The sequence below is a fragment of the Hemiscyllium ocellatum genome, assembly GCF_020745735.1.
Source record: "Hemiscyllium ocellatum isolate sHemOce1 chromosome 38 unlocalized genomic scaffold, sHemOce1.pat.X.cur. SUPER_38_unloc_1, whole genome shotgun sequence".
NCBI classification, from domain to species: Eukaryota; Metazoa; Chordata; class Chondrichthyes; order Orectolobiformes; family Hemiscylliidae; genus Hemiscyllium; species Hemiscyllium ocellatum.
Window position 1 is genome coordinate 911,626 of NW_026867519.1, and position 25,934 is coordinate 937,559.

Here is a 25,934-nt window from a genome sequence, read left to right on the forward strand (position 1 = left end):
ATCAAGTTATACAGGCTAAACAGACTGAAACATATGTCTGTAACAGTGGAAAACATTTGAAGGAACAGTGTAAATCACTCAACAAAAGGATGTTCCATTGAAACAGAAAAACCTCAGAAAGAAATTCACACCTATCCCTCACTCAGGACAAAATGGATCATTTGAGATTATGAGGCTTAGACGATTACCACAAAGTACTTAAAATCCTAAAATGAGAGAGAGTTTAAGCAGTAAGTGTTAAAGGGATTGCAAAGGGTCTGCTGGCAGTGGGGGAGGGCAATGGGAAGAAGAATCTTTGTCAGGGTTTAATGACATGATAGGAACAGGAAGAGGTGAAGGTGCTGGAGGTGGTGAGAGTATTACAGGAAGTGGTCAGGGCCTGAATGGTGTTACAAAGCCAGTACGGATTGCTGCAGCTGGAGGTGTTTGCAGAGATGGGGAGAGACATATGTATTTTTATTTATTCATGGGATGAGGGTGTCACTGATTGGACCAGCATTCTTTGCTCTACTGCTAATTACACAGAGGGAAGATCAGAGACAGCCATATTGCTGTGGGTCTGGATTCACATGTAGGCCAGACCAGGTTAGAATGTCAGATGTGCTTCCCTAAAGTAGGTAAGTGAACCTGATGAGTTCTTCTGACTGATCAACAATCCTTTTATGGAGGCCGCACCAATATCTTGTACAGCCACGACATGACATCCCAACTCCGACTCTCAGTACTCTTCCCAATGAAGGTAACCATCCCAAACACCTGCTTCACCAGCCTGTCTACCAGTGTCGCCACTTTCAAGGAACTGTGTTCCTGCATCCCTGGGTCACTGATTGACAACACTACCCAGGGCATGAACAGTAACTGTACAAGCCCCGCCCTGATTTTTTCAATAAAATGGAACAATTCACGTTTATCTAATTATACTCCATCTTCTATTCTTCAGCCCACTATCCCAGCAGCACTGTTCATCCTATTGTTTCATAGATAACCTTCTTCACTGTTGACGTTACCAGCAATTTCAGTGTCACCCAAAAACACTGACTTACCAGAAAACCAAAATTCCCATTTAAACCATTTATCCAAATGACAAGCAACAGTGATCCATTGCACCGCTGGTCACATGGCTCCAGTCAGAAAAAACATGTCTCTCATCACCCTCTATCACCTACCAAGAAGCCAATTTTGTATCCACTTCCCTCGCTCCTCCTGAATGCCATATTGTTTTACAGTGATCTGGGCTTATTACCCAGTTTACCACATGGAACGTAGAACACAGAACAGTACAAGACCTTTCGGCCATGATGCGATGCCAAGAGTCTATTAAATGTCCCTCATATAGCTGACTCTCCTACCACCGATGGAAATGCCATGCCTCTGTACTTTCTGAATGAGGCGTAACTCTATTTTTTGTCACATTCTCGAAGGATTCAATAAGATTTGTGAGGCATGACCTGTCCCTGACAAAGCCATGCTGACGATCTCTAATTAAACTATGGTTTTCTACGGAGGCATACATCCCTCTCTCAGAATCCTCTCCAATAATTTGCCTACCACAGACATAAGAAAGAGTGGTCTGTAATTCCCAGGAGTTTCCCTATTCCCTTTCTTGAACAAGCGAGCAACATTTGCCGCCATCCAATCATCTGACATTATTCCAGTGAACAGTATGGGTGCAAATGTCATCGCCAAAGGCGCAGCAATCCATTCCCTCGCTTCTTGCAGTAAACTTGAGCATACCCCATCTGTTCCAATACACTTAGCTATCTATATGTTTTACACAATTCTCAGCGCATCCTCATTCTTAACATCAACCTGTTCACATATATCGGTCCTTTTCAAGCTGCCCTCACAAATGATAATGTCCCGCTCAGTAGTGAATACTAAAGCATAGTATTCATGAAGGAAACCCCCTACCTCCTTTGACACCATGCTCCCTCCACTATCCCTGACCAGCCCTGCCCTCACGGTCACCATCCGCTTGCCTCACATACCTGAAGAATGGCTTATGGTTTTCCTTAATCCTTCCCAACAAAGCTGTTTCATGTCCCATTCTAGCTGTCCGAAGTCCATTCTTCAGTTCCTTCCTGGCTACCTTCAGTGAGTCCCCAAAGTGTGCAAACAGGCCATTTGGCCCAACATACTCCATACGGACCCTCTGAAGAGCATCCGGCCCAAAACCATTCCCTCACCCTATTACTCTCCATTTACCCCAACTAACGTGTCAATCCTGCACAACCCTGAAGACTGTAGGTAATTTACCATGGCTGATTCACCAAATTTGCACATCTTTGGAAACTGGAGCACCTGGAGGAACCCCACGCAGACATGGGGAAAACTTGTAAACTCCACATAGACAGTCGCCTGGGACTGGAATCGAAATCGGGTTCCTGGTGCCTTCATCTATCTCTTGGCCACCCCCTTGAAGAGTCAATCCGGTTTGTGAAACACAGTTTTCCACTCACAAAGCCATGCTGACTATCTCGAATCAGCCCTTGCCTTTGTAAATATGCGTCGCTCCTTTCTCTCAGAATCTCCTCCAACAAGTTGCCCATCACTGGGATGTAAATTCCTGGCTTTTCCCTGCAGTCCTTAAGTGATAGAACAGCATTATGTTCCCTCCAGTCTTCCGACACCTCACTGTGCCTGTTGATAATATAAATATCACTGTTAGAGACACTGCAAAATCTTCCCCAGTTTCCCACAATATTCTCGGATCGACCTAATGATCGACTGAGAATTGCTCTATCTTTATTGATTTAATATTCCAGCGTTTTCTCTTCTCTGATGAGGATTCTTTCTAAGACATCACAATTTATTTCCTCAAGTTCCCGAGCTTCCATGTCTTTCTCCAGCATAAATACCGACAAGACATTTTTTGTTGTTTAAGTTCGCACCCATCTCCTCTGGTTCCACACATAGGTGACCTTATTGATCTTTAAGGGGACCTATTCTCTACCAAATTACTCTTTGGCCCTTATTGAAACTTGCACAAAGGCTTCTGAAAATTCAAATACACAATATCCTCCGTACCATCACCCACCCCCACCACACTCTTATCTATTCTGCCATTTATATTCACACCAACAAATAAAATCCAACAGGCTCAAAAACAAATTCTCTTTTATAAAGTGTATTTCTAAGGGTCCAGTTTTTTTTTATTGATATGTCGTTTCTCACTCATTTCAGCATACTCCTGACTTACTGTCAGGCTAACAATATTTTGTTTTAGACTGGAAACATAAAGGTTTGTGCGAGTTCTTGTTTATCAATCAGAAAAAAAAGTAGCTTACAGTATCATCAAGTAATAGAGAAAGCAAATCAAATGCTGCCATTTATTACAAAGGGAATGGAGGCTAAATGTAGCGAGGTCTTACTAAAATGATGCAAGGTACAAGTCATACTACACCTAGAATATTATGAACAGTGTGTGTGCACAAAGGAAAGATATTCTTGTATCAGAGGCAGGCCAGAGAAGGTCCACTCAGCTGATGTTGGAAATGGTGGGATTTTATAATAAGAAGAGGTGGACTGGATTGAGAATGAACACATTGAAGTTGAGAAAAATGAGAGAGAAATTGAGTGAAACATGTAAGATTCTGAAGTGCTTTGATCGGACAAATGCTGAGAAGTTAGAAAATAGAACAGTGCAGCAATAGGCCCTTCGCCCCATGTCATTCTCAACTCATCCCATCTGTATATACATGATCCATGTCCCTCTATTCTCTGCCCGTTCATGTTTCTGTCTAAATGCCACTTCAAAACTTTACTCGCATTTCTGATTCTATGACCTCGCTTGGCAACTTACAATCTCTGTAAAAAAAGAACTTGCCTCACGCACTTCATTTAAAATTTCTTTCTCACCTTGAACCTCTGCGCTCTACGATTTGAAACTTATACATTGGAAAAGAGATTCTGACCATGCACATTATCTATCCCTGTCTTAATGTTTATTCCTGTATCTGGTCGCCTGTCAGCCTCTGATACTCTAACAAAGCAATCCAACTTCATTTAATTTCCTCTTAACACCTAACACACCCTTAAAAACATGACACAGGCAACGTGCTGTACCCTTTTTGTACCCTCTCCAGAGCCTCCACATCATTCCTATTTTCTGGAGATGAGAACTGCACACATTGCTCCAAGTGTGGCCAATCAGTAGTTTTATACAATTACAACATCAGATGCAAAGCACTATACCCAACGTTGTGACCGATGAAGGCCAGTGTTCCATTTGCTTTATTTCCCATCTAAAACAATTGTGTTGCCATTTTCAGGGAGTTACTGGCTTGGACCAAGATTCTTCTGTATATCAATGTCCCTTAGTATCCTAACTTTCATTTTGACTTTGACATCACCTCACAGTTGTCCAGATTAAACTCAATTTTCCATTTCTCTGCACATCTTTCCAACAGATCTTTCACCTCCTGCAACCTTGGATATCCTTGCTCATTAACCCCAGTTCAACTAATTTTCATTTCATCTACAATAATTATATTTGTCACTACCTTTCTTTTCAATTGTGTGAGAATCTGTAACCAGGGGGCAGAAAATCCCAGCACGGGCACCCATTTAAGATGGTGATGAGGCGGAATGTCTTCACTCAGAGGGTAGTGAATCTGTGGGAATTCCTGACTGCAGCGGGCTGCCGTGGCTGGTTCATTAAGAATATTTAGAACAGAGATGGTCAGATTGTAAAGAATCAGGGAAACGAGGGTTTTGTGGAGAAGGCAGAAAAGTAGAGTTGAAGATCATCAGGTCAAATGGCCTAAATCTTCTCCTACATCTCAACTCAGTATCTCCATTATAACATTATGAATCTCTGCTCACAAACTCCTTTATAATTGGATTATTAGATATTTATTATTACACAGCATTTGATCTACAATGGACAATTTTGTTGATGGCTTCTTGATATGATGTTCTGGAAAACCATCTCATGTACAATCCAGGATCCCATCCATTTCAGCCCTGATACTCATTAGTTATCCAGTCGGGATGGAGACCACTGTCACACACAGTTACCGTCCTGCCCTTGCTGCAAGTATATTCAGTGTCCTGAACGCAACCATGTTGACATTACCACCACTGTCTGGTTCCTATAAAATAATTCCTGCTAACGCTTGCTGCTGCTTGTTTATTCTCAGCTCCACCCAAATGGACTCCAAATTTTGATCTTCAGGTCCACGTGACTGTCTCAGTAATGCATTAACCTCACCCTTTCTTCACAACTTGTTGGCTTTTTGCCTGTCCTGCCTTGATCCCAACAATCCTTTAATACTCCCTTCCCAGCGATGGTCATTCTGCAGCTACATCTCCGGAATGACAGTTCCATCATATCTGTTCACTGTCCTTCCATCTGCCTTATGCCGAATGCAGGAAGTCATTCCTCAGTAGTTGGGGGTTGAAAGCATGGGTAGACGTTACAGAGGTAGGGAGGATTACAGGGTCTCTAGGATGTTAGAGTTAAACAGAGTTACATCTGGTCAAGAATGTCAGTGGGACAAACAGGTTTGGGAATTGGAGGAAGTTACAGAAATAGAGGGAGCTGGATTAGATTCTGGAGATAGGAATTGGGATCGATGTAGGGAAGGCAGGCAATCTGAGAGGCACGTGTGTTTCAGGGAGAAGTGTATGGCCTATACTATCAGAGATATGGAACGTTGAATTGACGGAAGACATTTACAGTTATAAGAAGGCTTCCAGGTTCTGAAGGCTACAAAGATAGGAAGGCAATGGAGAATGTCAGGTTACTTCAGATTCTGACAGCCATTGTACGAAGTAGAGTAGCCTTGGAAAATGGCGAGTTTGCAGCTATAGAAGGTGCTGAAGGAACTGGAAGTGGTAAAAGATGTGGGGGGGGGGTTGTGGAAGCAGTTGGTGGTTAGAGATTGGGAGCAATGCAGAGACTGCAGGGGATCATACAGACAGGGGAATTTCTAAGAGCAGGGGAAAGTAACAGAAATAGAGAAAGTGCAATGCCTGAAGAGGGTTCAGCACCCAGGAGGTTTCAAGGTGCAGAACAAAGTTACAAAGACTAGTACAGTTCTAGGGATTGGAGGAGCATACAAAGATAGGGAGGGCTTTCAACCCTGTAGGATCGTATGTTACAGAGATTGGGAGAGTTTCACAACGAAAGGGAATTAGAAAAATCAGGAGGATTTGAGGTTATTGGAGAAGCTTTAACTCTATAATTTCTCCAGAAATAGAGAGAGTTGTGGAGACTGGAACAGGTGAAACAGAGGGAGGTATTTAAGAATAAGAAGGACTTTTTAGAGGAACGGAAGGATGTAGGGATGGAACATGGTGAGAGTCACAGTGACAATTACAGCAGCTCATGAAGGTAACAGAAATAAAGAGCGTAGTGATAAGAGGAGAACATTAAAGGTATAAACATTTGCAGTGACTGAAGGAGATTACATGCACAGCAAGGGGAGTAGGGCTTCTAGAGTATACTGAGATTGAGTCTGGTTGAGACAGGAAGCGATTATTGTCATCATTAGGATTGTAGAGACGAAATTCCATGATAGAATTTGATGTATCCACGGCCATGGAGGATATTAACAGATGGAAAAGGTTCCTAGGGCAGGAGGTCCTTGGGAGATTTCACAGATAGTGAGATTCTCAGGTAAGAGCCTGATATAGTTACAAAGACAGGGAGGTATTGCAGGTCTGGAAGGGATTACAGAGATTGGGACAGCTCAATGGACTGAATAATTTTTCACAGATAAGGAAGGTTGTAGGAGCTGGAGAAGTTTACCTCGAAAGGTACGGATGGAGAGGTTCAAGACAAACACATTGACATGGAGGATGATATTGGTGAGATGATCTTACAGGAATAGGCAGGACTGTCGAGGTTAACAGGGATGATGGAATTTAGTATCTACTGAAGAAGTTTAGGGTTTCGGGTGTTACGGATTGGAGAACCTGACAGAGACAGAGAGCATTGTGGGGACGAGAGGAGATTCCAAACAGAGGAAGGATAAACAGGAATGGAGGACATTATAGAGATCACTAATAAAGCATGGGCCAGGATTGATGTCTGTGATGCCCTGTGCTGTCTCAGTGAGGACCGGTACAGTAGAGGTGAAAGCAGGACTCTCAGCAGATCGTGGAATTGCAGCCGAGGATGGAACTGTTCCTTGCCCAGCAGTGTATCTATGTCCTATATCTCTCAGCCATGTTTCTGTTCTAGTTGGAAAATTGCAGTCCCCATAGCGAATCCATACTCTGAGCTCATCTCCCTTACCAGTTAGGCCTCATGCATGCCGTTCAGTCAACCAAACCCATCGCCTCCACCTCCATCTCTATCCACCCGGCTCCCAACCAACACCACCAAGGCATACTGGTACCCCTCTGGTTCAAATCCAATTCCCTTAGAAATGAGGGGCAAGCAATGGTCATTAAATATCCTTGGCAGACTCTGTTAAGGAAAACTGCAAGGTATTTTATGACAAAGTCATAGTTAGAGGATTCCCAGCCAAAGAGTGAAGCCTGTTGGAAACCAAAGGTAGAATCTGTGCATGGAGCCAGAGGAAGTAGGTGAAGTCTTCAATGGATAATTCCTATCTGTATTCAAACAGTAGAAAGACATTGTAGCCCGCGATTTCAGTTGGGATGGTGAGGTTCGAGAACATGTTAAGATCAATAAGGAGGTATTACATGTTTCACAGGCATAAAGATGGAGAAATACTCAGTACCAATGAAATGTATCCCAGGCTGCTATGGGAGGTAAGGGAGGAGATTCCTGGGGCCCTGGTAAATATATTTAATACTTTGCTGACCGCAGGTGAAATGCCGAATGACTGGAGGATGGCTAATGTGGTTCTATGTTCAAGAAGGGTAGCAGGAGTAGGCCAGGTAATTACACAGCAGATAGTTTGACAACAGGGGGAGGGAATTTATTGGAAACAGTTCTGAGGGACAATTAGGGAAAGTCAGCACGGATTTGGTAAAGGAAGATCCTGTCTGATTAATTCAGCTGAGTTTTCTTTGAAATCACGATTAAAACATTGATGAGGGCAATGCAGATGATGTGGGTTCCTTGGATCTCACTATTGCCTTTGACAATGTCTCACATGGAAGGTTGGTCAACTGACCAATGGGATCCAAGACAAGTTGGCATATTGGATCCACAATTGATGGAGGGTTGGTTTTGTGTTTGAAATTCTTTCACCAGTGTGTGTACGACAGGGATCTGTGCAGGAACCATTGCTGCTTGTGTGTACATTAATACCTTGGATGTGAAAGCAGAAGGTATCATTACTCGGTTTGCAGATGACATGAAAGATGAGGGTGTTGTCTACCGTGAGGGGATGGTCTCAGGCTGCAGTCTGAAGGTTGAGGCTGGGACAGAATTTCAAGAGATTCATTTATATAGAAAATGCCGGCAAGAGCACAGCAGCCAATAAGGGAAAACGGATCAATTAAACTATTTTATTTCAACATATATTAGATCCAACAATTAAGGGAGATGAACTTGGTGCATGGACATGGGATTAGGATACCATAGGTCTGACAGAAACAAGCTGAGGGAGGGACAGGACTGGCAACTCAGTGTTCAAGGGTACACATTCTACAGGATGGAGCGAACAGGAGGTGAGAGAGGAGGGGATTGAAGTTTTTGATCAGTGAAACATCACTGCAGTACTTAGAGAATACATTCCTGGGGTTCGCCCGGTGATGCTGTAATGGTGGAAATGAGAAATGAGAATTGGTCATCACTTTGATATAACTGCACTACAGGCCCTCAATAGTCAGTGGGAAATTGAGTAGCAAATATGTCGGGGCACCTCAGATATCTGTCAGAATTATAGCGTTGTAATGGGCGGGCATTTTAACTTTGCAAACTTAGACTGGGCCTGCCAGAGAGTTCACGGCTTGAATGGGAAGGATTTGTTCGGCATGTTCAAGAAAACTATCCCGGTCAAAATGTCAATGGTCGGACTGCAGGAAGGGCGAAAACCTGACTTTCTCTTGGGAAACAAGGTAAGGAAAGCGACAGACCTGTTCGTGGGGAAACACTTTTGCAAAGTCACCACAGTCGTATTAGTTTGAAAATAGTGATGGAAAAGAACATTATTGATCAAAACGGGCCTTGCCTGAATCCAGAATGTATGAGTTAAGAGCATTTAACAATTGATTGCGGAGGCTATTTGCAGTTAAAGGGACGTCAGGCAGATGGGAAGCTTTCAAAAGAGAGATAAAACGAGAATTCAGGGGCAGCATATTCCTGTTAGTGCGAAGGATAATGCTGATGAAAGCAAGCAAAACCTGGATGACTGGAGATATTGAGGTTCTGATCAAGAGAAATGGAGCACGTATCACATATAGCCAGCTGGATTAAGGAAATCCATTGAACAACATTGCAGGTGGAGGAATACACTTAAGTGGGAAATCAGGAGAGTCCAAAGGGACCCACAGAAAGCTCTGGCAGTTCAAACAGAGGAAACTACAAGTATATTAACAACAGAAGATTAAATACGGATGGAATATGGTTCTTTAATGACCAATGGGGCCAACAAGCATGGAAGCAGAGGAGATGGCTGAGATCCTAAACGAAAATTTTACGTTTCAACTTACTGTGGATAAAGTCTGGGAAAGGCGGGGAAATAAACAGTGATGTCTTCAAAAGAGTCCACATTACAGAACAGGAGGTCCTGAAGGTTTTGAAATGCATAAAAGGTAGGAAAATCACAGGGAACTAATCAAGTATATCCCTGGATATTGTGGGAAGATCAGAAAGAAATTGTGGGATCCCATAAAAGATTTTTCTATCACTGAGAGCCACGGGTGGTGAGCTGGAAGCCTCACACTCACTCCGCCATCGTTTCCCTGACAGGGTCACACTCACAGATTCACAGTCACCCTGAAACACTCATACTCAATTTATGAATACCAACCTGATAGAAGCATGCATGCACTCCATCCCTGTCACGCTGAGACACTCACAGTCTCTCTGTTCCTGTTACGCTGAGACACTCACACAGTCTTTGTCCCCGTCACACTGTCCCACTCCCACTTGCTCCATCACCATCACCCTGACCCCCTCACACTTACTCGATCACTGTCACACTGACTCCGTCGCAATCACTCAATCTCCATTAGCCTGTCCACCTCACACTCACTCTATCACCGTCATACTGACACCCTCAGACTCATTCTGTACCGTCAGCCTGAAACGCACACACACACACAACCTCACTCTCACCCTTAACCCCTCAAACTCACACACTAACTATCACCCTGTTTCGTCCGATTCAAACTGTAACTGCCACACTGGCCCCCTCACACTCACACCGTCAGGGTCCCGCTGAACCCGTCACACTCACACGCTCACCGCCACCCTTAACCTTCACACTCACTCCGTCACCGTCACCCTGATCCCTTCACACTCACTCAGTAGCACCGTAAACATAACCCCATAAAACTCAGTCTCCGTTAACCTGACCCCCTCACAATCACTACATCACCATCACCCTGACCCCCTCACACTCTCTCTCTTTCACAGTCACCCTACCACCTCACACTCATTCTGTTACTACCACCATAACTCCCCGACACTCATTCTGACACTATCACCCGGACCCCATCAGACTCCCTCCTTCACAGTCACACTGACCCCTCAATCTCACTCCATTCCCATGAACCTGATTCCTTATACTCAATCATTGATTGTCCCGCTGAAACCCTTATGCTCGCTCCATCACTGTAACTCTGATAACCTCACACTCCTGTGGTCAATCTGATCCAGTCACACGTGCTACCTCCCTGGCTCCTTGAACGCACAACTCAAACCCTCACTGCCACGCTGAACACCTCACACTCACTGTGTCACAGTAACCATGTCTACATTGCACTCACTCCCTCATCATCATTATTAAACCCTCCCACTTAGTTCATCCCTGTCACCCTGACAACGTTTCACAAACACTCAGTCATCATCACCCTGATCCCCTCACACTCACTCCATCACCATCACCCTAACCCCCTCAGTCTCTCTCTCTATGATCGTTACCTGGTCACCCTGACCCCCTCACTCCATCACCATAACCTTGACACCGTCTCTCACACTCTGGCACTATCACCCGAAACCCCTCAAAATCACTACGTCACAGTCAACCTGACGCAGTCACACTCACTCCCAAACTGACCCCCTCACACTCGCTCCATCTCAGTCATCCTGATCCCATTACAGTTTTCCTGTCACCGTCACCCTGAATCACTCACACTCACTCCGCCACTATCAAATCGATACCACCACACTCATTCAATCACTCTCAGCATGACCCACACACATTCACTCCATCACCGTAGCCCTAACCCGCTCACACTCACTCCGTCACCGTCACCCTGATCCCAGACCCCATCACAGTTACTCCATCATCATCACCCTATCCCTCTATCACTCTCTCCATGACCAGCACCCGGTCACCTTCACATTCTCTCCATAATCGTCACGCTCACCCCGCACAATCATTCCGTCAGCATCACCCTGACGCCTCACACTCACTCCATGACTGTCACCCTGACCCCATCGGGCACACTCTGTCACCTTCAACCAGAACCCCATAAAATCACTTGGTGACCGTCAAACTGACCCCGTCACATTCACTCCCACCCTGACCCTCTTACACTCACTATATAATTGTCATCTAGAGTCGCCACGCTATTCTGTCACTTTCACCCTGACATGCTCACACTCACTCGGCCTCTGACAGCCTGGCCCCCTCGTACTCATACGTCACTATTTCCCTGACAGGGCCACAATGACTTCGTCACCGTCACCCTGAATCACTCATATCTATTGCATCAATATGATCCTGACGCACACAGGTGCATTCGTCCCCGTCACACTCAGGCACGCACACTCACCCCGGCATGGTCACGCCCAGCCCCTCTCACTTTCTCTGCCCCGATCAACCTGAGCCCCTCACACTCACTCCATCACCGTCACCCTGAGCCCTTCAGACTCTTTCAATCACTGCCACTCTGACACCATCACACTCGTTCCAGCACCATGAGCCTGAATCCTGCACACATACTCTGTCAGTGTCAACCTGACCCCCTCACAGTCACTCCATCAGCGTCACCCTGACCCCTCACATTCACTATGTCACTGTATCACACACACGCCCACACACACAGATATGTAATCTATCATCGTCACCCTGACCACCTCACACTCACTCCATAACCATCACTCAATGCACTTAGTCACTATCAACCGGACCCCCTCACACTCACGAAATCACTGTCACGCCATCACTGAAACAATGATTCAGTCACACTCACTCCATCACTGTCAACCTGTGCCCCTCACAATCTCTCTGCCCCCGTTACCCTAAGAACCACACACTCTCTCTTTCTCCGTCATCCTTACCCAATCACACTAACTCCGTCACTGTCAACCGATATCCCTCTCACTCTCTCTGTCACTGTCACCCTTGAACCTTCACATTCACTCAGTCACTGTCACCCTGTCCCCCTTTCTCTGACCTTCTGGTATTCATTCGTCATTATCACCTTATGTCCTCATATTCACTCCATCAGCGTAATCTGTCACACCATCCTACTCGCTCCATCACCGTAACACTGGCACCCTCACACTCAATCTATCATTGTCACAATAGACAATAGACAATAGATGCAGGAGTAAGGCATTCTGCGCTTCACGCCAGCACCACCATTCATTATGATCATGGTTGGTCATCCTCAATCAGTATCTTATCCCCATAATCCATGGAGGTCTTCGACTATCCTTAAGAGCTATATGCAACTCTTTCTTGAAAGTTTCCAGTGGCTTGGCCTCCACAGCCCGATCGGGCATAGCATTCCACACACCCACCACTGTCTGGGTGAAGACGTTTCTCATGAACTCTGTTCTAAATGGCATACCACTTATTTTCAAACTGTGACCTCTGGTTCGGGACTCACCCATCAGCAGAAACATGCTTCCCACCTACAGAGTGTCCAATCATTTAATAATCTTAACCGTGTCAATCAGATCTCCTCTCAGCCTTCTAAACACAAGGGTATACAGGCCCAGTCACTCCAATCTTTCAACGTAAGGCAGTCCCGCCATTCCGGGAATTGATCTGCTGAACCTCCGCTGCATTCTCTCAATAGCCAGAATGTCTTTCCTCAAATTTGGAGATCAAAACTGCACACAATATTCCAGGTGCCGTCTCATTAGTTACCTTTACAGCTGCAGAAGGACCTCTTTGCTTCTATACTCAATTCCTCTTGTTATGAAGGCCAGCATGCTATTAGCTTTCTTCATTGCCTGCTGTACCTGCATGCTTGCTTTCATTTACTGATGTACAAAAACACCTAGATCTCGTTGTACTGCCCCTTTACCTAACTTGACTCCAGTAATCTGCCTTCCTGTTCTTGTCACCAAAGTGGATAACCACACATTTATCCATATTAAACTGCATCTGCCGTGCATCTGTCCGCTCACCGAGCCTGTCCATGTCACCCTGTAATCTCCTAACATCCTTTCTATATTTCACCCTGCCTCCCAGGTTTGTATCATCAGTAAATTTGCGAATATTACTTTTACTACCATTATCTATATTATTAATGACTATTGTAAAAAGCTGTTGTCCCAGCACTGATCCCTGCGGTATCCCACTGGTCACTGCATGCTATTCCGAAAGGGAGCCGTTTATCATGAATCTTTGTTTCCTATTAGCCAAGCAATTTTCAATACAAGTCAATATTTTGCCCCCATTACAATGTAATCTAATTTTGCTCACTAACCTCCTAAGTGGGACTTTTTCAAAGTCTTTCAGAAAGTCCAGGTACACTACATCCACTGGACCTCCCTTGTCCATCTTTAGAGTTACATCCTCAAAAAAGTGCAGAAGATTAGTCAAGAATGATTACCCCTTCATAAATCCATTCTGACACAAACCTACCCTGTTACTGCTATCCAGATGTGTCGTAATTTCATCCTTTATGATTGACTCCAGCGTCTTGCCCACCACTGAGATCAGACTAACTGGTCTATAATTCCCTGCTTTCTCTTTCTCTCCTTTCTTGAAAAGTGGGACAACATTATCTACTCTCCAATCTGCAGGAGATGATCCTGAACCTATAGAACATTGGAAAATGATCACCAATGCATCCGCGATATTAAGAGCCACCTCCTTCAGTACCCTGGGATGTAGACCATCAGGTCCCAGGGAGTTAACAGCCTTCAGACCAAACACCATTTCCTGGCAAATATAAATTCCCTTCAGTTCAGGTCCTTCAGCAACTATTACCTCTGGGAGATTGCTTGTGTCTTCCCCAGTGAAGACAGTTCTGAAGTACCAATTCAACTCTTCTGCCATTTCTTTGTGCTCCGTAATATGTTCACCCGCTTCTGTCTTCAAGGGCCCAATTTTAGTCCTAATCATTTTTTTTTCCATTCGCATATCTAAAAAAAACTTTACCATCCTCCTTTATATTTTTGGCCAGTTTAACTTCGTACGTCATTTTTTCCTGCGTATTTCCTTCTTAGTTATCCTCTGTTGTTTTTTAAAAGTTTCCCAGTCCTCCGTTTCCCACTCATCTTTGCTATGTTATACTTTGTATCTTCTGACTTTATATGTTTCTTAACTCCCCTCTTCAGCCACAGCCTCCCCTGCCTCCTCTTAGGATCCTTCTTCCTTTTTGGAATGAACTGATCCTGCATCTTCCGCATTATACTCAGAAATACCTGGCTCCACTGCCATCCATCCCTGTTAGGGAATTGCACCATTGAACTTTGGCCTGCTCCCCCCTCATAGCTCCAAAGTTACCTTTATTCAACTGAAATATGCTTCAGTTCACTTCCGATTGTACTCTCTCCCTTTCAAATTGCAGATTAAAGCTTCTTGTATTATGGTCACTACCTCCTAATGGCTCCTTCACTCCGACGTCCCTGATCCAATCCGGTTCGTTGCACAACACCAGATCCAGAATTGCCTTCTCCCTGGTAGGTCCAGCACCAGCTGTTCTAAGAATCCATCTCGGAGGAACTCCACAAATTCTCTTTCTTGGGATCCAGTACCATCATGTTTCTCCCCATCTACCTGCATGTTGAAATCCACCATAACAACTGTAGTAATATCTATGCGACAGGCCAATTACAGCTCCTTATTCAACTTACACTCTACATCCAGACTACCGTTTGGGGGCATGTAGATCACTCCCACGAGGGTCTTTCTACCCTTAGAATTTCTCAGCTCTATCCATACTGACTCCACATCCTCTGCTTCTAGGTCCTCCTTCGCAAGGGACTGAAAACCATTCCTTACCAATAGGGCCACCCCACTCCCTCTGCCCTTCAGTCTATCCTTACGGTAGCCCTGTCCACTTGAATCCACGTCACCGTTATCCCCACAGCATCGTAACTGCCAATTTCCAAATGAGCCGCAAGTTCATCCATCTTATTTCTAATGTTTCGTGCATTCGTGTATAATATTTTTCATTTGTTACTGCCCTCACCCTTCCTATCAATCACTATTTCACTTGACCTTACGGAATGATCCCTTTGTGAGTTTCCTGCTCCATTGATTCCGTTGTCTTTCTTGACTTCTCTTGTTCTAACTTTCCCTGCAATTTCCTTCTTAAACTTCCAGTTTGTCCCCCCGCCCCCGCAATTTAGTTTAAACGCAACTGTATTGCAGTGACAAACCTGCCTGCCAGAATGCTGGTCTCCCATCTATTAAGTTACAAGCCGTCCCTCTTGTATAATTTATCCTTACTGCAAAACATACCCCAGTTATCCAAGAATTTAAATCATTTCTTCCTGCACCAGTTACCAACCACACATTCAAGTGAATTATCTCCCTGTTTCTGTCCTCTTCAGCCTGAGGAACTGGAAGCAAACCAGAGATAATCACACCAGAGGTGCTGTTTTTCAGCTTTCTTCCGAGTTCTCCGATTCCCGCTGTAGAATGTCCCTCCTCCTCTTCCTGACATCATTTGTGCCGATGTGTGCCCCCACCTCTGGATCTACACCTTCACCCTTGAGCACTCTGTCTGCGATATCCTTAATTCTGGCACAAGAAAGGCAACACATTATCTTCAAATCCCGCCTGTTGCCACAGAAGCCCCGTTCAGGTCCTCTCACTATGGAGCCCCGCTACTACCATGGCTCTATATGATGTCTGACAATCAAAAGTTGGCGTGGAGGCAGACCCGACCGCCTCGCGAACTGACAGTGTCGTTTGTCTCTCCTTTTTTCCAAAAGATTCAACCTGTTCCTAACCGATACTTCCCACAGGGTCTCTAGCACTTGTCTCCTCTCTGCCTTCCTCACCGTCTTCTCCCTTCTACTCTATTTTGGTATGCTCGGTGTAATCACTTCGCTAACGGTACTGTCCAGAAAGATCACGTTTTCATGGAGTTCTTTATCAGTGCTGCAATATGCTCTGTCAGTAGCTGAACGTGTCCACACTTTTCACAGTTATACGAGCCAGATACACCAGAGTACTTGACCTCCAACATCATGCAGTCAAGGAAACCGGCGCAAACACGGGGAGAATGTGCAAACTCCACGTGGACAGTCGCCCGAGGCGGGAACTGAACCTGGATTTCTGGCACTGTGAGGCAGCAGTGCTAACCACTGTTGCACCGTATGACCTGGGACTTATAACACACCTACTTAAATAACAATTGCTCAACTTCCCAAATAGTCTCTGCACTCCGAGTTCACTTCCGCCCAGCTTCCGCCACTCTCTGCTGCACCCTGACCCTGACATACTCCCTGCAATCACAGTCACCCTGTCACCGTCACACTCCCTCATCACCATACCGATCACCCTTCACACTTTTTCTGTCACCATCTCCTTGATGCCTCGCACTCATCCGTCACTGTCACACTTACTCCCACACACTCACTCTCACATCATCACCCTGACCTGCTCACATTGACTACATCAAAATTAACCCGACCCCGTCGCACGCACTGTGTCATTCTCACTCAGAATACCTCAAATTCACTCGGACACCATCAACCGGACCCAGGCACACTCACTCCCTCCCTGACCTCCTCACAGTCACTCTGTAACCAACATCCTGAGCCATTCACATTCACGACATCATTGTCACACTCATACCCTGACATTGACTCCATCATCATCATCCTGACTTTCTCACACTCACTCCGTAACCATCAGCCTGACTCCCTCACACTCACTCCATCACTGTCACGCTGACACCCCAACACTCATTCTGTCAGTCACCCTGACACGCTCACATTCACTCAGTCACTGGCACCTGCAAACACCACAGTCATTCACTGACACCTGGATCCCCTCACACTTATTCCGTCACCCTTTCCCTGAACCCCTCGTATTCACTCCGTAATTGCTTCCCTGAACCCCTCGCTCACTCAGTCACCATTTCCCTGACCCACTTACACTCACTCCGTCATTGTTTCCATGACCCCCTCACGCTCACTCTGTCATTGTTTCTTGGAAAGGGTCACAATCACTAAGTCACCATCACTCTGAAACCCTCGCAGTCACTGCATCAGTGACAACCTGACAAACATACATACACTCCGACCCCGATATGCTAAGTTACTCACCATCACTCTGAGCCCCGCACACTCTCTCTGTCCCCGTCACCCTGACCCTGTCGCACTCATTCTATCACTGGTTACCTGGCGCACAAATGCACATTCTGTCCCTGCCAAGCTGATGCACCCAACGTAACACTGTCACGTTCACCCTGTGCCCCTCACAATCTCCCTGTCACCGTCACCCTGAGGCCCTCACACTGTATTTGTCCCTGTCATCCTCACCCCCTCACACTCACACCATCTTTGTCACCGTGACTCCGACACACTCACTCCGGCTCTGTTACGCTGCCCACCTCACACTCACTCCGTCACCATCGCCACCACCTCTCACACTGTCGCATTGGTCCCATTGCACTCACTCCATCAGGGTCACCCTGAACCCATCAGACCCACACCATCACCGTCACCCTGACCCCCTCGCATTCACTCCATCCCCATATCCCTGACCCATTCGCACACTCTCTGTCACCATCACACGGAACTGCTCTAGTTCATTCGGTCACCTCAACCTGACCCCGTCACGCTCACTCCTTCACTGTCACCCTGACCCCCTCACACTCAGTGAATCACCGTCATCTCATTAACATTATTCTGATACTGTCACACACACTTCGTCACGGTCACCCTGACACCCTCACACTCTCTCCGGCACTGCCTCCCTGAACATCTCGCACTCAGTACATCACTGTCAACTCGATGCCCTCACACTCATTCCGTTAGTATTGCTCTGAAACTCTTACACTCATTCCATCTCTTTCAGCCGGACACCCTCGCACTCACCATCATTGTCACCCTGGCACTGTCACACTCACACAGTCACTGTCACCCTGATGCACTCACACTTACTTCATCATTGTCACCCTGGCGCCCTCGTATTCACTCAGTTACTGACACCCAGACACCCTCAGATTCACCCAGTCACCATCACACTGTCCCCTCAGACTCACTCCGCCATTGTTTCCCTGACAGGGTCATAGTCACACAGTCACCATCACCCTGAAACACTCACACCCAATGTATGAATGTCAACCTGATGGAAACATACACACACTCCATCCCCGTCACGCTGAGGCACTCACAGTCTCTCTGTCCCTGTCACGCGGAGGCACTCACACAGTCTTTGTCCCGTCATCCTGTCCCCATCACACTCACTCCATCATTATCTCCCTGGCCCACTCACAGTCACTGTGTCACCATCACTCATAAACCCTCAAACTCGCTTCGTCTCTGTAACCCTGACCACCTCAGACTCTCTCAATCAGCATCACCCTGACACCCTCACATTCACTCCACCACCTTCCTCCTGACCCCTTCACGCTCACTTATCTCTGTCACCCTGACCAACTCAAAATCGCTCCATCATGGTCACTCAGTTCAGTCACCATGGCCCTTCACGCTAACTTTTTCACTGCCACACTGACGCCCTCTCATTCACCGTCACCCTGACACTATCGCATTCACACCATTACTCTGACCTCCTCACACTCATCCGTCACTGTCTCCCTTGTGTCCTCACATTCACTCCATCACCGTAACTATGACACCCTCACACAAACTCCAACATTGTAATCCTGGCACTCTCACACTCACTCCGTTAGCATTACGCTGAAATCCTCACACTCACTGTCACCATCACCTTGACCCCCTCAGACTCTCTCGATCACCGTCACCCTGATGTCCTCACCCTCACCCTAACTCCAGCACAATCACCCTGACCCCATCACGCACTCCGTCACTGTTAACCTGACAAACTGAAACTCACTCGGTCACCATTATCCTGAACCCCTCACACTCACTCAGTTTCTGTCGCCGTCACCCCCTCATGCTGACTTAGTCTCCGTCACCCTAACCCTCCCACACTCACTGTGTCATCGTCAACCTAACCCCATCACACTCATTCCGTAACTATCAGCCTGAGCACTCAATGCAGTTTGTCACCACCAACCAGACCCCCACACACTCACTAAATCCCCATCACCCCGTCACTGTAATACTGATGCTGTCACACTCATTCCACCACTGTCTCCCTGACATTCTCACACTCGCTTTGTCACTGTCAGCCGAACCCCCTCACACTCACTCCGTCACCATCACTTTGACTACCTCACAGCCACACACTCACGGTCACCCTAATCCGCTCATATGCACTCAGTCACAGTTTCCCTGACAGGGTCACAATCCCTTACTCACCATCATCATGATTCTGTCACACTCACTGCATCATTGTCACACTGACGCACAGATACTCACGCAGCCACCGTCACACTGTCCAAATCACACACACACTCATACACCCTTGTATTGACTCCCTCACACTTACTCTTTCATCGTCACCTTAACTCCCTCACATTCATTCTGCCATTGTCACACCGACTCTCTCACACTCACTCGTTCACTGTCAACACGATCCGGTCACGATCACTATGTCACTTTCAATATGATCCCCTCACTCTCTGTGTCATCGTCAGTCTGACCCCCTCACACTCATTCTGTCACTGTCACTCTCACTCCCTGACATCAACTCTGTCATCGTCACCCTGACTCCATCAGAATCCCTCCCTCACCGTCAGCCTGACGCTCAATCTCACTCCATTCCCGGGAGCATTACGTCCTTACACTCAAACCTTCACTGTCACCCTGACACCCTCACTCTCACACCCTGTTCCCCTGACCATTCAACCTCAAAGCCTCACTGTCAGGCTGAATCCCTAACACTCACTCTGTCACAGTAAACCTGACTACATCACACTCACTTCTTCATATTCATTATTAAACTCTCCCACTTACTCCGTCACTGTCACTCTTGACAACTAACACTGAGTCTCCCAATATCACAATGACCGCTCACACACACCACATCATTGTCACCCCGACCCACTCAGACTCTTTCCATCACTGTCACCCTGACCTCCCCACATTCACTTGGTCATGGTCATCCTGCACCCCCACACTCACTCCATCACCATCACTCTGACCCCTTCAACACTCAATCCATCACCATCACGTTGACCACCTCATACTCTCACTTTCACCCTGATCCCGATAGACCCACTCCGTCACTGTCGCCCTCACACTCTCACACTAACTCCATCACTATCACAGTGATCCCCTCACACTAACGTCTTCACTGTCACACTGACCCCCTCGCACTAACTCCATCACCATCACACTACCCCCACATACTCAGTCCATCACTTTCACCCTCAATCCCTGATTCTCACGTTGTCACCGTCACATTGGCTCCATCAAACCCACTCTCACCGTCACTCTGATACCTTCCCACTCACTCCGCCTCAATCAGACTGAGCCCATCACACTCAGTCGGTCAGAATAACCCTGACTAGTCACAGTCACAAGCACCCTGACCCACTCACACTCACTCAGTCACTATCTCTATGTAGCCCCCACACTCACTCCGTCAACGTTTCACTCAAACAGTCACAATCAACCTGGCACCCTCACACTCATTCACTCATTGTCAACCTGACCCCCAAGCACTAACTCCACCACAACCACACTACCTACCCTATACTCAATCCATCACTCTCACCCACAACTCTCTGACACTCACTTTGTCACCGTCACACTGACCCCCATCAGAATCACCGCCTGACCCACACTCTGATATCCTCACACTCAGTCCATCTGTGTCAAGCTGACCCCATCACACTCAGTCCGCCACGATAACCCTGACTAATCACAGTCATAGGCATCCTGACACCCCTACACTCACTCCGTCACCGTCACCATGTCCCCTCACATTCAATCCGTCACTGTCACGCTGACCCCTCATAATCACTTTGTAATCCTGATCCTTCACACCCTCTCCGTCACCGTCACTCAAACCCAATCACACACAATCACCCCGCTACCCTGACCCTCTCACACTCAAAACTTCAATGCCACCCCTGACCATCTCACACTCATTCCATGTCTGTCACCCTGGCCACTTCATTCACACTGTCACCGTCACCCTTACCCCATCACACTCACTCTGTCATCCTGACAGCCTTACACTCACAAACTGATGGACACCTGAGTCCACACCTCATCACCGATACACCTACCCTCTTACACTCACTCCTTTACTGTCACTCTGACGCCATGCCACTCCATCTGTCATCGTCACTCTGACCCCTTCACACTCTCTCCTTCACCAGCATCAGGATCATCCAGATCCCCTCACATTCACTGCAAACCCCTCACCATTATCTCCCGCACACTCATTCCATCAGGGTAATCCGGATCCCCTCACACTCACTGCAAACCCCTCACCATTATCTCCCCACACTCACCCGTCACTGTCACCCTTATCTCCGTCCATTCACTCCATCACTGTAGTCTATGATACTCTCACACTTAATCCATCACCGTAACCTTGGCACCCTAACATTCACTCTGCCACCATCACAATGACCAATTCATACTCACTCAATCACCGTCACCCTGAATGCATCACACTCACACCCTCAATGTACCCTGACACCCTCACACTCCCTCCATCGCAGACACTCAGACCCCCTTATTCTCACTCCGTCACTGTCACACTCTGACACGCAATCTGTCACCGTTACCATCAGCCTGACACCCTCACACTCAGGCCATCGCCCTCATCCTGATCACATTCACTCCATCACTGCTACCTATACTCACTCTGTTACCCTGACCCACTAATAATTTCAACTGCCATTACAATTACCGCCTTATACTCAGAATGTCACTGGCCCATGCATGCCATGACATTCGCTTTCTCACTGTCACCCTGACCCAATCACACTGAGTAGGTTTCATCGCGCTTGTCTCCTTACACTCACAACATCACTGTAACCTGAGCCTCTCACAATCACTCCATCACCATCACCCTGATTCCCTCACACTCACTCCATTACTGTCCCCGTTACCATCTTTCACACACTCCGCCAGGGTAACCATAATACTTTCACAATCACTCCATCCCCCTCACCCTGACCTTCTCACACTCATCCGTCACTGTCATCCTTACCTCCTCACATTTACTCCATCACCATAACCTATGACACCCTCAGACTCACTCCGTTAGTATTACCCTGACACACTCAGAATACCTCCTTCACTGTCACCCTGACGCTGCCAGACTCAGTCACAAGGACCTTGACCGCTTCACACTCAGTCACTGTCATCCTGTCCTCCTCACACACACTCAGTACTGCCATCCTGACCCACTCCCACTAACACCATCACCATCACGCTATTCCCCACTCTCGTTCTGTCACTGTCACCCTCTCTCAGAAACTCACATTGTTACCGTCACACTGTTTCTATCAGACCCACTCCCTCACCGTCACCCTAACACCCTTACACTCCCTGCCTCTGTCACGCTGAGCCCAATAACACTCAGTCCGTCAAAGTCAACTTGTCGTCACAATCATAGGCACCCAGACCCCTCACACTCACAGAGCCACAATCACCGTGTAAACCTCACATTCTCCCTGTCACCGTTACCCTGATCCCCTCACACTCATTCCATCACCATCAGCCTGTTACCTCACACTCACTCGAACACAATCAACCTCACCCCCTCATATTCACTCTCTCACTGTCACCCTGACCCCCTCACATGTACTTATTCGCTGTCACCCTGACCTCCTCGCAATCACTCCTTCATCCTGAGCCCCACACACTCACCCCGTCACTTTCACCCTGATCATCTCACATACACTCCGTCAGGATCACGATGACACACTCACACTCACTCAATCCCCCTCACCCTGACCTCCTCACACTATTCCATTACTGTCATCCTTAAATTCTCACATTCATTCTATCACCTTAACCTATAACACACTCACACTGACTTTGTCACTGTCAACCTGACGCCTTCAAACTCAGTCACAGGCACCTTCACCCCTTCACACTCTCTCAATCACTGTCATCCTGTCCTGCTCACACACACTCAGGTACTGTCACCGTGACCCTTTTGCACTAACCCCATCACCTTCTAGTTAATCCCCCTACCCTCGCTCTTTCACTATCACACTCACTCTGAAACTCACATTGGTACCGTCAGACTGATCCCATGACACTCACTCGCTCACCGTCACCCTAACACCGTCACACACTCTGTCTCTGTCACGCTGAGCCCATCACATTCAGTCCATAAAAGTAACCCTGTAATCACAGTCATAGGCACTCTGACCCCTCACACTCACTAAGTCACAATCAGTGTATACTCCTCACATTCACCCTGTCACCGTTTCGCTGAACTTCTCACACTCATTCCATCACTATCACCCTGATACCTCACACTCACTGGGACACAATCAACCTCACCCCCTCACATTCACTCATTAACTGTCACCCTGATCCTCTCACACACACTCCTTTGCTGTCACCCTGACCTCCTCGCAAACACTCCTTCATCCTGAGCCCCACAACTCACTCTATCACTATCACCCTGATTCCTCACTCTCACTCCGTCAATGTCACCCTGATCATCTCACACACAATACGTCAGGGTCACCTTGACACTCTCACAAAACCTCCATTCCCCTCAACCTGACTTCCTCACACTCATCCATCAGTATCATCCTTAACTTCTCACATTCACTCCATTACCTGAACCTAGAAACTCTCACACTCACTCTGTCACTGTCACGCTGACGCTCTCAAGCTGAGTTACAGACAGCTTGACCCCTTCACACTCACTCAACCACTGTCATCCTGTCCTCCTCACACACACTCAGGTACTGACACCCTGACCCACTCGCACTAATTCCAACACCTTCAAGCTATTCCCCCTATCCTCACTCTGTCACTGTCATTATCACTCCGAAATCAACATTGGTACCGTCACACTGATCCAATGCACTCACTCCTTCACCGTCACTCTAACACTCTCACAGTCACTCTGTCTCTGTCACGCTGAGCCCACACATTCAGTCCATCAAGGTAACCCAGTAGTCACAGTCATAGCCACTCTGACCACTCAGTCACTGAATCACCATCAGCGTATACTCCTCACATTCACCCTGTCACCGTTGTCCTGATGCCCACACACTCACTCTATCACTATCACCCTGATCCCCCTCACACTCACTGAGACACAATCAACCTCACCCCCTCACATTCACTCATTCACTATCACCCTGACCCTCTCACACACACTCCTTAGCTGTCAACCTGACCTCCTCGCAATAACTCCTTCATCCTGAGCCCCATACACTCACTCTATCGCTATCACACTGTTCCCCTCACACTCACTCCGACACTGTCGCCCTGACCATCTCACACACACTACGTCAGTGTCACCTTGACACTCTCACACTCACTCCATCCCCCTCAACCTGACCTACTCATACTCATCCGTCACTGTCATCCTTACCTTCTCACATTCACTCCATCACCTTAACCTAGAATACACTCACACTCACTCTGTTACTGTCACCCTGACGCTCTCAAGCTCAGTCACAGGCGCCTTGACCCCCTCACACACTCAGATACAATCACCCTGACCCACTAGCACTAACTCCATCACCTGCAAGCTATTCCCCCTACCCTCACTCTGTCACTGTCACACTCACTCCGAAACACACATTGGTACCATCCCACTGATCCCATCAGACTCACTCCCTGACCGTCACCCTAACGCTCTCACACTCACTCTGTCTCTGTCACGCTAAGCCCATCACATTCAGTCCATCAAAGTAACCCTGTAGTCACAGTCATAGCCCCCTGACCCCTCACAGTCACAGTCACTGAGTCACAATCAGTGTATACTACTCACATTCACCCATGTCACCGTTTCACTGATCCCCTCACACTCATTCCATCACCATCACCCTGATACCTCACATCACTCGGAGACAAGCAACCTAACCCCCTCATATTCACTCACTCACTGTCACCCTGACCCCCCACACACACACTCCTTCGCTGTGACTCTGACGCCCTCGCAATCACTCCTTCATCCTGCCCCCCTCACACTCACAAGTCCATCACTATCACCCAGACTAATTGCACACTGTGAACCCCGCCACCCTGACCCTGTCCATACTCAAATCGTCAATGTCATCCTGACCTCCTCAACTTACTCTGTTTCCAGGGCCACCTCACACTTCTCCATCTCTGTCACCCATGACCCCCGCACACTCACTCCTTCACTGCCATCCTGACCTCATTACATTCACTTGTCACCCAACCCAATCACATTCAATCCGCTCTGCCACCCTGGCCCCCTCTCACTCAGTCAATCACCGTCACCCTGACTCCATCGCAGTCACTCCTTCAGCAATCATCCTACCCCCTCGCACCAGTCCGTCACTGTTACCTTGAACATCTCACACTCACTCTGTCAAGGTCACCCTGAACCCTCACACTCTCTCTGTAACTGTTCCGCTTCCCA